The 14,672-nt window shown below is 36.0% G+C and overlaps 1 protein-coding gene across 1 annotated transcript in view; it reads left to right on the forward strand.

Annotated features, from left to right (window-relative positions):
• Window positions 1-14,672, forward strand: part of UHRF2 (ubiquitin like with PHD and ring finger domains 2) — a 75,289-nt gene that overhangs the window by 34,254 nt on the left and 26,363 nt on the right. The gene's annotated exons all lie outside the window — the stretch shown is intronic.

Genomic DNA, 14,672 nt, shown 5'->3' on the forward strand with positions numbered 1-14,672 from the left:
TTTCATATTACTCAGATATTTCCATTGTTAATTCTTTAAGAAATACTTTTAGATGTTTCCTTCAAGTGATAAAGTACTATGCATTGTTTCAAAGCTACCTTTTTACACTTGGGGAAATAGTATCAACATCGTTTTGTGTTCAGTTCTTCTGAATAAAGTGTATTGGATAAATAGTCACTAATTTACTTTTTTTAAAAGCCTGTTAAAAGTATTTCCAGTTCTTTATTACGATGTTTAAGTAAACAACTTTGTGTATATGTTTTTGTGCATTTATTTTCTTTAGAATGAATTATTAGAAGTACGTTTGTTGTGTTGGGGATACTAGAAAGACCCTGACAGTTTTCTTTTACTTAAGGGAAGCAGCCAAACTAACATTCTTGTCAAGTTCTGGTTAACTGATTATATATATTATGTATTATATATATAATGGACATATATTATCATATCTGTTATAACACGGAGGTGACAAATCTAAGATCAAGCATCTGCTTATGATTAATAATATAAAGCAGGGGTTGGTAAACTATGGCCCACTGGCTACCTGTTTTATGAAAATAAAGTTTTATTGGAACACAGTGATCCCCATTTATGTATTAGCCATGGCTGGTTTTTTGTGTGTGTGCTCAACAGCATTGTTGAGTGGTTGCACATGAGGCTTACAGAATCTTGAACTACTTACTCTCTGACCCTTCATGGAAAAAGTTTGCTGACTCCTAAGATAAAGAAAAAGAATGTTGTGAGCTTATCTTTTAGAAAACAGTTTCAGAAATTTGTACAAACACAAGTGTGATTCTATTGCCAGGCTAAGGACGTAACAATTAACAGAGTTCTAAGCAACTTGAAATTCTGATATGGATACATATCATGAAGGAAAGGAGAAAGCATCTACATAAATTAGTTATCTAGGGATTCTTATAATGTTCTTGAGTGTAGGAAGTGGAAAGAAGCATGTATACACAATGGGAAGAGATAACAGTACTCATAACATTGAGCTAAAAAAGCTTGCTATTTAAAACATGTTTTCCTGAGTAATTCTGAGGTACAGTTAGAGTGGAGCACTCTGGCTTTAGGGACTAGAACTAAGATTGAGTGGAAATTATAGATAGGCAAATATTGGCTCATGAGAAAATGATTATATGATGGCTATCCCAAAGTAAAACACACTGTCCTATAAAGGATTATGTTTGCTGTCATTTAGGTTTTTACTAGACATGTTAGGGATACAAGAGTCAAAAAGGAGTCACTGTGGCTTGTGGATGGGAATTTTTTTTCATTGTTAGAAATCTTTTCCCTTCACTGGAAAGAGTGGATAAATAACCAGAGGGAAAGTATAAATATATTCTGCTGTTGATAGTTTGGGGCTGTTACAAGCAGTGCTGCCATGACATTATACCTCTGTCCTGGTGCTTATGTGCGTTAGTTTCTGTAGGATGTGTCTTGTCTAGAAGTAGAATTGCTGGGTTGTAGAAGTTGTGCATCTTTAACTTTAATAGATAGGACCAAATATTTAAGTGGTTGTACCAGATTGCACTTCCACAGTAGTATGAGAGTTCCCATTGCTCTGCATTCTTAACCACACTTACTTTTGTCAGGCTTGAGTTTTTGCTAGTCAGGTGGGTATATAATAGTATTCCATTGTGGTTTTGATTTACATGTCCCTGACTATTAATGAGATTGAGAACCGTTATGTTTATTGGCAATTTGGATATCTCTTGTAAGGATCCTGTTTCAAATATTAGTGTGTGTTGTTGTAGCTAATTAGGTAGTCTGTCTCACTGATTTTTAGGAGTTCTAGAGAACCCTAAAGTAGAGTAGAGACTTGACCATTTCAGTTATATGTGGAGAAAATGTCTACTCCAATTCTGTGGCTTATCTTTTTTCCCTATGTTTGAGTAGTAGTCTTAATTTTAAGGGGTTGAATTTATCAAAAATTTCCCCTAATGCATATACTTTCTGTGTCTTGCTTTAAGAAACCTACTGGGGGTTGGTCAGGGTTGGGGATAGGTGGGGGTGGTCAAAAGGTACAAACTTCCAGTTACATGAGATATAAGTTCTAGGGATGTAATGTACAGCATGGCAACTATAGTTAACAATACTGTATTGTATATTTGAAAGCTGCTTAGAGAGTAGATCTTTAAAGCTCTCATCACAAGGGAAAAAAATATTGTAACTGTGAGGTGATGGATGTTAACTAAACTTTTTGTGGTAATCATTGTCAATATATACATATATCAAATCATTATGTTGTATACCTTGAACTTATACAATGGTATGTCAGTTACATCTCAATAAAACATAGAGTGAGGTGGAGGGGAGAAACTTTTCCCTACTCAGAAAACATAAAGATATTCTCCATTATTACCTTATAAAAGCTTAATATTTACCTTTCTTTAGATCTTTAATCCACTTGAAGTAGGTCTTTTTGTACAGTGTGAGGTAAGGGTTAGACTTAATACATATGAATAATCATTTTTCCTGGCATCATTTATTGAAAAGCCCATTTTCCCCTCATTGATCTTCAATATCACCTCGTCACATATCTTTATATTTGATGCATCCATCTGGTCTCTATTCTGTATCATTGGTCTGTTTTGAGTGTCCTTATATAAGTTCCACACTTTCATAATATGACAGAGCAGGTCTTCCTACCTTGTGCTTCAATAGTTCTTCTCTGGTCTTAGCTCTGTGTACTTTCATTCGAGTTTTCCAATCATTTTGGTAATTTCTACATAAAAACCATTGGGAATTTGATAGGTACTACATTAAATCTAATCCATGGGTGTGATTTCTTTCCATTTACTTAGGTCTTTATTATGATTTTGTCATGTTTTTATTAGGTGGAACCATATGAAATGTTTTTATAGATTCAAAATGTTTGAATGTTGGCCATTATATGGTTCAGCCTGATATAATTCTCTCCAGAGGTCTGACCTTATGTGTCTGTTATCCTTATTTAACCTCAGATACCACTTGTTATTATAAATCCTTTTTAAATTTCATTTTTCTCTTTGTTACTGGTATATAAGTAACCTTTGATTTTGGATCCATTAGCCTTACTAGAGTTAATAGTTTTAATTCACATGTAGATTGTTTCAGAATTTTTATAATTGTAATCTGTGAATTATGACATTTTTGTGTTGTATTTTTCCTTCGATTGCTAACTTTTGTCTTCATTCACCAGTTGCCTGTTAGTACATTGCTGAAAGGAGGTGGTGAGAGCAGGCATCTTTTTTTTCTCCTGATATCTCTTTGAAAATTTTACCAATAATTATAATGTTTGATGGGTATTTTGTAGGTATGCTTTCCTGGATTTGGTTTGACAATATTTTGTATAGTATTTTTGCATTTAGGTTAATGAGTGAAATTTGTATATTAACTTTCCTATCTTAGCTATCCTTTCCAAATTACGTTGGTTTTATAAAATTATCGTGTGCTATAATATTTTTCTATTTTATGGTAGAGTTTTGTGTCCTTTTCTTGAATGTTAAAACTTCTCAGTAAAGTCCTTTGGGGCTGAGTTTTCTTTGTGGGAAGGTTTTTTGATTTCTGTAATGATAATAGAACTATTCAGATTTTCTATTCTTGAAATAGGATTTAATTTTCTAGGAACCTATTTTAATTTTAGTTTATTGTCATAAGTTTGGATAGCCTCATCTTTTAACGTGTATAGTCTTTGTTAATGTTGTTCCCTTTTTCATTCCTGAATTTAGTTTGTGATTTAATCTCACCAAAGGTTTATCAGTTTTACTATACATTTACAAAGAACTAACCTTCATCTTTGATACTCTCTATTGTATTGAAAGTGCAAAGGAAGAAGCAAATAGAGGACATGATTTGTAATCTGCCTCGGAGATTTGATAAGGGAACTGGGAGTTAAAGTTCATGCTTGTTCCTAATTTTTAGCTTGTGAGTAGCAAAAAGTGAATATGCTTAAACTGTCTAATTCTAGTTAACAAATTCTATTTGATTAACAATGTTGTGTTAGTTTCAGGTGTACAGCAAAGTGATTCAGTTATACATATACAAGTATCTATTCTTTTTAAAATTCTTTTCCCATTTAAGTTATTGCAGATTATTGAGCAGAGTGCCCTGTGCTATACAGTAGGTCCTTGCTGGTTATCTATTTTAAATATAGCAGCATGTACATGTCAATCCCAAACTCCCAATCTATCCGTCCCTCCACCCTTCCCCCCTGGGAAGTTCATTCTCTAAGTCTGTGAGACTATTTCTGTTTTGTAAATAAGTTCATTTGTATCATGTTTTTTTAGATTCCACATATAAGTGATATCATTTGATATTTGTCTTACTTCACTTAGTATGATAATCTCCAGGTCCATGCATGTTACTGCAAATGGCATTATTTCATGCTTTTTAATGGCTGAGTAATATTCCATTGTATATATGTACCACATCTTCTTTATCCATTCCTCTGTCAATGGACATTTAGGTTGCTTCCATGTTTTGGCTATTGTAAACAGCACTGTAATGAACATTGGGGTGCATGCATCCTTTTGGACCATGGTTTTCTCCAGATATATGTCCAGGAGTGGGATTGCTGGATCATATGGTAGGTCTATTTTCAGTTTTTTAAGGAACCTCCATACTGTTCTCCATTGGTACAGTGGCTGTACCAATTTACATTCCCACCAACAGTGTGGGGTGCTCCACACCCTCTCCAGCATTTATTGTTTGTAAAGTTTTTGATGTTGGCCGTTCTGACTGGTGTGAGGTGATACCTCATTGTAGTTTTGATTTGCATTTCTCTAATAATTAACAATATTGAGCATCTTTTCATGTGCCTCTTGGCCATCTGTATGTCTTTGGAGAAATGTCTGTTCAGATCTTCTGCCCATTTTTTGATTGGGTTGTTTGTTTTTTGATATTGAGCTGCATGAGCTGCTTGTAAATTTTGTAGAGTAATCCCTTGGCCGTCACATTGTTTGCAAATATTTTCTCCCATTCTGGGGGTTGTCTTTTCATCTTGTTTATGGTTTCTTGGCTGTGCAAAAGGTTTTGAGTTTAGTTATGTCCCATTTGTTTATTTTTGCTTTTATTTCCATTACTCTAGGAGACGGATTGAAAAAGATCTTGCTGGAATTTATGACAAAGAGTGTTCTGCCTATGTTTTCCTCGAGTTTTATAGTATCTGGTCTTACACTTAGGTCTTTAATCCATTTTGCGTTTATTTTTGTGTATAGTGTTAAAGAATGTTCTAATTTCATGTTTTTACATGTAGCTGACCAGTTTTCCCAGCACCATTTACTGAAGAGACTGTCTTTTCTCCATTGTATGTTCTTGCCCCCTTTGTCATAGATTAATTGACCGTAGGTGCATGAGTTTGTTTCTGGGCTTTCTGTCCTGTTCCATTGATCTATATTTCTGTTTTTGTGCCAGTGCCATTACTGTTTTGATGACTATAGCTATGCAGTATAGTCTGAAGTCAGGGAGCCTGATTCCTCCAGCTCCATTTTTCTTTCTCAAGATTGCTTTGGCTATTCGGGGTCTTTTGTATCTCCATACAGATTTTAAGATTTTTTTGTTCTAGTCCTGTGGAAATGCCATTGGTAATTTGATAGAGATTGCATTGAATCTGTAGATTGCCTTGGGTAGTATAGTCATTTTGACAATATTGATTCTTCCCATCCAAGAACATGGTATATCTCTCCATCTGTTTGTCATCTTCTATTTCTTTCATCAGCATCTTACAGTTTTCGGAGTACAGGTCTTTTGCCTCCTTAGGTAGGTTTATTCCTAGGTATTTTATTCTTTTTGATGCGATGGTAAATGGGATTTTTTTTTGAATTTCTCTTTCTGATCTTTTGTTGTTAGTGTATAGAAATGCAACAGATTTCTGTATATTAATTTTGTAAACTGCAACTACTTTACCAGATTCATTGATGAGCTCTAGTCATTTTCTGGTAGCACCTTTAGGATTTTCTATGTATAGTATCATGTCATCTGCACACAGTGACAGTTTTACTTCTTTTCCAATTTGGATTTCTTTTATTTCCTTTTCTTTTCTGATTGTTGTGGCTAGGACTTCCAAAACTATGTTGAATAAAAGTGGTGAGAGTAGGCATCCTTGTCTCGTTCCTGATCTTAGAGGAAATGCTTTCAGCTTTTCACTGAGTACTATGTTAGCTGTAGGTTTGTCATAAATGGGCTTTATTATGTTGAGGTATGTTCCCTCTATGCCCACTTTCTGGAGAGTTTTTATCATAAATGTGTGTTGGATTTTGTCAAAAGCTTTTTCTGCATCTATTTAGATGATCATATGGTTTTTATTCAATTTGTTGATGTGGTGTATCACATTAATTGATTTGCAGATACTGAAAAATCCTTGCATTCTTGGGATAAATCCCACTTGATCATGGCGTATACTAGACATTTACAAAAAAACTAACGTTCAGCTTTGATCCTCTCTATTGTACTGAAGGTGCAAAGGAAAAAACAGAGGACATGATTTGTAATCTGCCTTGGAGATTTGATAAGGGAACTTGGAGTTAAAGTTTATGCTTGTATCTAATTTTTAATTTGTGAGTACCAAAAAGTGAATATGCTTAAACTATCTAATTCTAGTTAACAAAATTCTATTTTTAACTTGCCATTTTCTGTTTCTATTTTAGCTTTGAAGAAAATTCAAAACAGAAGTCTAGGGTTTAAATCAGTTTTTCAAATCTTTGGTCACTTACTCTTGTATATTTAATAGTATATGAAATTATACTAGATTAGATATTCCTAAGTAGAATTTGAATCCTATAGCAAAAAAAAAATTTTTAACCTTACTAAAACTATGGATGTACTTACTGTATTCTGTGTCATTTTTTAGGGTTTTATTTACTAAATTTTATCCATACTTGTTTATCATGACATCTCTAGTGATCTTATTATTGAATGTACCATTCTTACAGACTATGAACTTGATGTCCATATCAAGTTATAAATCAAAGCTCACTGTATTCCAACCATATTGGCCTCCTTGTGTTGCTTAATCATATAAACACGCTCCTGTTTCAGAGCTTTTGCACATGCTGTTTCCTCTGACTGGTCTGCTCCACACAGATATTCATTTGGCTTACTTTGTCTTTTGTTTTATTTCTTTATTCAAATATCACTTCGAAAGACAACTTTCTTGATCACGCTATGTAAAATCATACATACAGACAGATACCAGGCATAGGTGTGTGTATATATGATTGAATTCTCCCTTAGTCTAACTTATTTTTCTTTATGATACTGATTATCACCTGACATTTATTATTTTCTCTTGCCCTACTTGTATTAGTTTCCTGTTATTGCTGTAACAAATTACCACAGGCTTAGTGGCTTAAATAATAGAACTTACTATTTTACAGTTCTGTAGGTCAGAAGTCTTATGAGTTTCACTGGGCTAAAAGCGGTGTCGGCAGGGATGTGTTCCTTTTTGGAGACTGAAGGAAAATTGACTTCCTTGCCTTTTTCAGATTTTAGGGGCCTCCCAGTTCCTTGGCCTGTGGCCTGCTTCTCCATGTTTAAAGCCAACAAAATTGTATCTTTGACTGTTCATTTGTAGTCATATCTTCCTCAGGCTCTTTCTTCCTTTTTCTACTTTTCAAGGCCCCCTGTGATTACATTGGGCCTATCTAGATAATCCTATTTAAAGGTCATTAACAAAGTCCCTTTTGCCATATAAAGTAACATATTCACAGGTTCCTGGGCTTAGGACATAGATGTCTTCGGGGACTATTATTCTGCCAAGCATACCACTGGAATGTTAATGCTTTGATTTTGTTGTTGTTGTTGTTTGCTCCTGTGTGTCAGGCCCTGTTCTAAGCACTAGTTAAAATAAATGTTCAGTAAATACAGTATTTCATAGAATCTGAAATAAACGGTTTTCCATATTTTAACATCTCTGAAATTATGATGTATCTTAAAATTGCTATTGGACTGACTAAAGTTGGGTTCTTTCAGATATTTGAGTTTATTTCTGCTGGTCACCTTGGAGTACCATCTATAGAACTTGAAGTTAAATTTTCTGCTTGAGCTTTTTTAAACCACACAGGTAGTATGAATTCATATCTGTCAGGGGATACTTTTTCTCCTTATACCCAGGGGTAATATTGAAACAGGCATCTTTGTTTTCTGTATGTGCAAGGTGGTTTATTTGCCATTTTTCTTTAACATGAGAGAAGCCATTTGTTGTCCTAGCTTTGAGGGTCCTTCTTAGACAGCTCATCTCAGGCTTTTTTCTTGCTTGAGGTTTCATAAAATAAAATGTCTTATAGTTGTTGGCTTTCATTTGGTGTCCCATCTTTATTTGAGGGTTCTTCTTATACTGACCCATTGCAGGCCAGTTTCTTTTTTGGTAGTATATAAAATAATGCATTTTTACAATTGTTCGTTTATTAGATTTCAATGAAATAAATAGGGTGTTTCCTGAAGGAATGAATTGACTATTTACCTGTTTTGGTTGTGATCTGTGCCTTGCTTCATTAGTTTAGTCAAGAGGAAATGGATGTAGTAAGCCTTCAACTTAAAATGATAAATGACTGGAAAAGTGATTTTAGTTTTAAGCTGTCTGATTTTATGACTTTATTGAAGCACATAGAAGGTTTCTCTTTCCAGGTAGGGTGGAATAGCTGGCAGCAGATCAGCATTCTTACCTAAAACAACTAGAATAGCCAGATCAAGTACAGTTGTCATCTGAAAGGCAGCAGAGAGGTAAGGAGAACGACCAGGGGTATGACTCTGGAAAGGGAAGAACCTTAGAAAGCAGTTAGCTTTTTTTTTTTTTTTTTTTTTTTTTTTAATTTATTTTTTTTTATTTCTGGCTGCATTGGGTCTTCGTTGCTGTGCGCAGGCCTTCTCTAGCTGCAGCGAGCGGGGGCCACTCTTCGTTGCAGTGCGCAGGCTTCTCATTGCGGTAGCCTCTCTCGTTGCAGAGCACAGGCTCTAGGTGCTCGGGCTTCAGTAGTTGTGGTGCCTGGGCTTCAGCAGTTGTGGTTTGCAGGCTCTAGAGCACAGACTCAGTAGTTGTGGCGCACGGACTTAGTTGCTCCACAGCATGTGGGATCTTCCTGGACCAGGGCTCAAACCCGTGTCTCCTGCATTGGCAGGCGGATTCTTAACCACTGCGCCACCAGGGAAGCCTGACAGCTTTTGTAGTTGCTTTTTGCCCTGGGGACTATGCTAATTATGGATACAGGGCAAACCTCACTGAACAACTGGCGGCAGTATGGAGACAAGAAATCAGAGCTGTTGGCAGATATGTGGGATGCCTCAAGCATATGACCTGTGTTCTCTTAGGACTTTTGCCAGTTACTGGGTTTTCCTAGGCAGGAGGCTAAAAACATAAGTAAAAAACAAAGTGGAGTTTTTAGCAGTCTTAGAAGGCAAACATGAATTTGGGGATCCCTGGTGGAGTGGTCCCACAGAATATACAACAGGCTCTTAGTTGAAAACTGTAGATGGTTAAGGCAGACAGGTAGACTAAATCTTACCAAAGCTGAAGAACCAGCCTTGCCTCAGCAGAGTTGCTAATTAAAATGTTAAACCACTGTAGTATCTCTCCAGCAGAAGGAAGATTGGACCTTCTTAATGGTAAGATAATGACTGAAGCCTCTAATGTGGTTTTTTTTTTAATGCTTTTCTTTTTTTTTTTAATTTATTTATTTTATTCTTTTATTTTTGGCTGCATTGGGTCTTCGTTGCTGTGCGCGGGCTTTCTCTAGTTGCGGAGAGCGGGGGCTACTCTTCGTTGTGGTGCGCAGGCTTCTCATTGTGGTGGCTTCTCTTGTTGTGGAGCGTGGGCTCTAGAGCACAGCCTCAGTAATTGTGGCACACGGGCTCAGTAGTTGTGGTTCACGGGCTCTAGAGCGCAGGCTCAGTAGTTGTGGCACACGGGCTTAGTTGCTCCGCGGCATGTGGCATCTTCCCAGACCAGGGCTTGAACCCATGTCCCCTGCATTGGCAGGTGGATTCTTAACCAGTGTGCCATCAGGGAAGCCCACCTCTAATGTTTTATATATACTATCTACCATGGAATCAAAAATACTGTGCTACCAAAAGACAGGGCCACATAATCAAAAACCAGAAGAAGATAAACCAAGAACAGAAATGGAGTCATAAGTGATCTTGATCAAGTTATCAGGCAGGAACTTTAATTATAATTAATATGCTTAAGAAAATAGTTGAAAAGATAGAGAATTTCAACTGAGAATTAGAATCTATAAAATAATCATATGGAGAACAAGAAGTGAAAAGTACAGTTTCCACAACTAAGACTTCCTTAGGTTGGTTTATCAGCAGATAAGACACAGCAGAAGATAGGATAAACTCAAAGGCAAGTCAGTGAAAAATATCCAACTAAAACATTGAAAATATAATGGAAAATAATACAGAAAAGACTGTTGTATATGTGGGACTTTGTGAAGAGGTGTGTTTACATCTATTTGTAGTTCCCCAAAAGAGAGTAGGGTGAAAACTATTTGAAAATGTAATAGCTAGAATTTTCCAAAACTGATAAAAGACGTCAGTCGAAGATTGAAGTTTTGCAGTTCCTAAGCAGGATAAATAAAAAGAAAACAGTGGCATATTGCAATAAGGCTGCTGAAAACTAAAGATAGAGTCAAAGGGAAGACGGCTGAGTTTTAACCAGGAGTAGTGTAAGCTAGAAGACAGTGGAATGGCATCTGAAAACACTGACTTTAAAAGTTCTCAACTTAGAAATACATTCTTTATGAAAATACACTACAAAAATGAAACCAAAATAAAGACATCAGACCACACCTGAGAGAATTCAGTACCAACAGACTTGCACTAAAAGAAATACTAAAGGGAGTTCTTTAAGCAGAAGGAAGATGATCTCAGATAGAAAGAAGGAAATAATTATGAACAGAGGAAGGGTAACTATGTGAGTACAAATAGACTACTGAAAAAATAAGTTTAAAATATGTGTAGAATAAAATCATGATAACCATGTGAAAGATGGGATTAGTAAATGAAGCTTTGAGATTCTGACATGATCAGGAAAGTACTGAAAGTAAAACGTAAAGCAGATTGATTTTTCAGGTTTGCATGGTGCATTCTCTAAGAACCACTAAAAATTAATAAAATATTAGCAAATTAAGAGTGGAAATAGAATAATACAAAAGAAGGCAATCAAGAAGAGTAAGACAAAAAGGTAGATAAAGTAGAAGACATGGTAAAATGGTAGCAACAAATATATCATCAATTATATTAACTATATATGAACTAAATATTATAAAGACAAAGATCAACAGACTAGATTAAAATAAAAACAAAACTCTTATGCTGCTTATAAGAAAATCTCCTTAAATATGAAATCACAGAAGTTGAAAATATAAGGATGGATGGGATTCTAGGAAGATGGCAACAGCATAGATTTTAATCTTCCTAGATATCCTTATAAAAACAAATAGAACGAAAAGATCTAATCCAAAAATTAAGGGCAGTATCTACAAACATTTAGGGTGATGTGGTATCTCCCACAAACACCAAGATAGCTGCTGAGATAAACAACTGAAAGCTACAAGACCTGTGCGGTATCGGTAACTATACAAGAGGAAGAAGAGGGTAACAGGATATATGATTGACTCAAGAACTCCAGAATAATAAGAAGTTACCTCAGCAAGCTATCTCACCTGAGAGTAGCAGCTATGGTGGCCATCTTTTAAGATGACCCCCAATAATTCCTGCCTCCTGGTACTCAACACCTTGCAGAGTTCCCTCCCACATTTTATTAGGATTGCTCTTTGTGACCAGTAGAATATGGCAGAAGTGATGGTATACCACTTCTGAGATTGGGTTATGAAAACATGGAAGCTTCCATTTTGGGCTCTCTCACGTCACTTCCTCTGGTGGAAGCCAGCTGTTATGTTGTGAGAATTCAGACAGCCCGTTGGTCTTCCCCCAGTTGAGCCTTTATATGAGACTGTAGGTCTGGTCAACAGCTTGACTGAAACCTCAAGAAAGATCATGAGCCAGAACTACCCAGCTAAGCTGCTTCCAAATTGCTGATCCACAGAAACTGAGGTAATTTTTGTTTTAAACTGCTAGTTTTGTGGTGACCTGTTATGTAATAATAGTTAACTAATACAGTAGCTGAAGCCAGAAATGGGTATGCACCCCAGTTTGGATGAGTATACACAGTTTGCAGTAAGGTCTGAAGAGATTAGAGCTCTATGAACTCTCAAAATTAGTCAGCTAAAGTTCCATTCCAGGACAAAGTCCCATATTGAGAATAAACTACTAGGAATGCAGTCCAAATTGAGTAGGACAGGAACAGTAAGGACAAAGGAAAAAAGGGTCCAGTTAAAAAATAGGGAAGGGGAATAGAGCCAGGAGATACCAAAAGGAAGTTTCTGTAGTGTCATTTTTTTTAATTAATTTTTGAGGCAAAATTTACTTAAAGTAATATGTACCATATTGCAATATGTACCATATAAAGCCACCACTGTAATCAAGATATAGAACCTTTTCATTACCGCCCCCCCAAAAGTCCCTGTGGGCTCCATCAGAGTCACAATTACTACCACAACCCTCAACCTTGGCCTCAAACTACTGATCTGCTTTCTATCAGATTAGATTTTAGCTGCCATAGTTTTGAATGCTTCTCCAAAAAACAACAACAACAAAACTGAGTTATATGGAGCTCTGTGGCTGTGATCTAGCAAACCTAATTGAAGTTATACCCTCTAAAGGGTCAAGAAAATTTTATAAAAACAAGCAAAAGAAAAGCATTGATGTCAAATCCATACAAAATTAGAAGAAAAAGAAAAAATAAGGAACCAGGATAGGACCCTTACAAGGAAAACATCCCAGAAAGACATCCATGAGTCAAGAAAAGGTAAGCCAAGAATTTTAAGTCTAGCCAAAGTGGCCTTCAGTATAAAGGCTGGAGACAAACTATCATTAACTTATAAGAACTAGGGGAGGAATTGTTCTCATGAACCCTTCCTGGGAAATCTTGTAGAGAACTAGTTTCAGACCATCAAGATGACTGTAGGCAATTTGACATAGAGTAGTAATAAACATTAAAAATATTTCTGCATCTAGAACTGGGACTAGAGGGAGGTACATAAGGGAGAAAGTGTAGTACGTAATGGTTTTATGGTCTGACACTGTAGATATAACTAAGACATGGCAGAAATATACAAAGAAATTTTAAAGTATTTTCTGTAATCATAATGACAACTGGTGAAAATGTCATATGTAATGTGGGGTAAAGCAAAGAAGTACTTGTAGCATTCTAATTTAGGTATCCCTGGTGTCTTTGAGAACTAGGATTTTCTGATTGTGGGGGAAAGGAGAAAGAGAAATAATTGCTTTGTCAAAAGCAGACTTATCCTTTAGTCCTGAATTTGAACAGAAAGTGTTTGCATGAACTCATGAGGTATCTTGTACATGTATTAATGTGTATGTCTAAATTTTGTAGCTTGGTCTAGAAATAGTGATCAATCCAGTTTTAGAAAGCTTTTCCAGTGCCTAAATTGTGGTCTTGAAATAACCATTTCCACCTAAAAGAAACTAGGCTTCCTTGGAGATAAGACTACAGACTGGGGGGGGGGGGGGGGGCAGGGGTCGGAAGCTGGGGCAAATTGAGAGTAACATCTACATATATACTCTACCGAATGTAAAATAGATAGCTAGTGGAAAGCAGCAGCATAGCACAGGGAGATCAGCTCGGTGCTTTGCGATGACCTAGAGAGGTGGGATAGGGAGGGTGGGAGGGAGGGGATATGGGGATATATGTATGCATATGGCTGATTCACTTTGTTGTACAACAGAAACTAACACAGTATTGTAAAGCAATTATACTCCAATAGAGATCTATTAAAAAAAAAAAAAAAGACTACAGGGTGGGGGCAGAAAATGTACAAGATGAACTGAGAACAAACATCTTGTCTTGCACATAACAAGGAAGCCCACAAAGACTGCTAAATTCTTGTCAGAAAGATTTGAGAATCAACTGGAAGATCCCATTGGCCAAAGATGAGATGATTTGAACATCAATAAGGAAAATAACTAGCATGGATTGAAACACCTCAAATACATGAACTCCTAGTTATATAGAAACTCATTGGTCACCTACATAGAATGTTTGAGAACTGTGTTTTTTAAACTGCTAAAGAAAGCATTTCATCTATATTTGTTATACGAGCTATACCACTGAGTCACCAAGTAATTGATGAGCTCAGGTTTCTCTTTATGGAATTATTCCAGCAAATAAGTAAAAAGGGAATGAAAGAACTAGAATATCAACATTTTCCAATCCCCAGTGAATTAATCTAGGCATTGAGCATCTATGGCTGCTGTAGGAAAAGACAACTAAGTAATTAGGTGCTTACTGATGAAAATAGACCTATAGACAGTTTTACCCAAAAAATGAACCTGGATTTGTGTAAACATTTAGAGCAAGGGTCAGCAGTTTTGTTCTGTAAAGGGACAGATAGTAAATAGTTTAACCTTTGGCCGCCAGATGGTCTCTGTCACAATTCAACTCTGCTGTTGTAGCGTGAAACCAGCCATGGAGAATACATAAACTAATAGGCATAGTTATGTTCCATTAAAACTTTATTTTTAAAAACAGGCATCAAACCAAGGGTTTTCAGCCTTTACTCCAGATCCAACTACTGATTTACTGGAAATATAAATGACAGAAAAAACTAAAG

Source organism: Eschrichtius robustus, chromosome 10 (assembly GCF_028021215.1).
Source record: "Eschrichtius robustus isolate mEscRob2 chromosome 10, mEscRob2.pri, whole genome shotgun sequence".
In the NCBI taxonomy this organism is placed as follows: Eukaryota; Metazoa; Chordata; class Mammalia; order Artiodactyla; family Eschrichtiidae; genus Eschrichtius; species Eschrichtius robustus.